Below are 1070 nucleotides of genomic sequence, written 5' to 3' on the forward strand. Positions count from 1 at the left end.
CCAACTCTCTATCATTCACAAGTCACATGAAACAAAATTATCATTCATCTCAAATGATCAACATCTTTACATGCAAATGCCATCAAAAGGACTTTTCCAAGGCTTGTAATGAGGTTGGGCTAACAAGAAAAATTGGTTTTTCCAGAATACAAAGTCCTTGAGTTAAGAGAGCTTTCAAAATATTCAACAATTTAAGTACAACTCTCTTCCTCACCAATCTCACTTATTCCCAACTTTTTCCCCTTTTCTTTTTCATTGAGCTCTTTTTCATGCTTTTCTTCTTTTCTTTTCTTTTTCTCATGAATTTTTCTTTTCACAACATTTGAGCTCAATGTTTCACAATTTCTTTTCAATTTTCCCCCACACAACCCCAAACTTGAACCTTTTCACTCATACATTTAAGCTCATCCCAACTCAAGTTAAAGAATGTCAAAACATGGGTTCACGTCTTGTTTAAGGCTAATGTTCAAAAAGGGTATCATATTTCAAGCATTTTGGGTGAAAATTTGGCTAGAGAAGGGTTCTAAAAAATGGCCTTGATCATATGACATTTACATGCAATTCAATCAATCATCAAGATTAAGGCAATATCATTCATCATTTCCTGTGAACAATGCATACAACAATAAAAACTCTGGAGCTTAAAATCTCACACACATGCTTTCTCACACAAAATTCAATCATGCATCCTGCTTAGCATCAAAACCACAATCATACTTCATCACACATCTATTTCACTGGATATTAACATGCAACACAACATAATTCTCCTCCACACCAAATAATCATCAAATGGCTCCATCATGCACATCAGTCAGTCAAACATTTTCAGAAAAAAGTATTCAAGCCAAGAGTACACACTGAAATTAAAATTCAACCTATTCTAAGAATTTAAAATAAAAGTAAAAGAAAGAAAAACTAAATCCTGCCTATGGACATCCCTCAGTAGATGTCTGCAATCAGCCCATGCTGTCATCGGAGTCCTCCTGAATCTCATCATCTGCATCCTCAAAGTTCTCTTCCTAAGTGTTCGGGGCCCCGACTGCTCCAAAACTAAAACCACTACTTTG

Source organism: Vigna radiata, unplaced genomic scaffold, assembly GCF_000741045.1.
Source record: "Vigna radiata var. radiata cultivar VC1973A unplaced genomic scaffold, Vradiata_ver6 scaffold_155, whole genome shotgun sequence".
Taxonomy (NCBI): domain Eukaryota; kingdom Viridiplantae; phylum Streptophyta; class Magnoliopsida; order Fabales; family Fabaceae; genus Vigna; species Vigna radiata.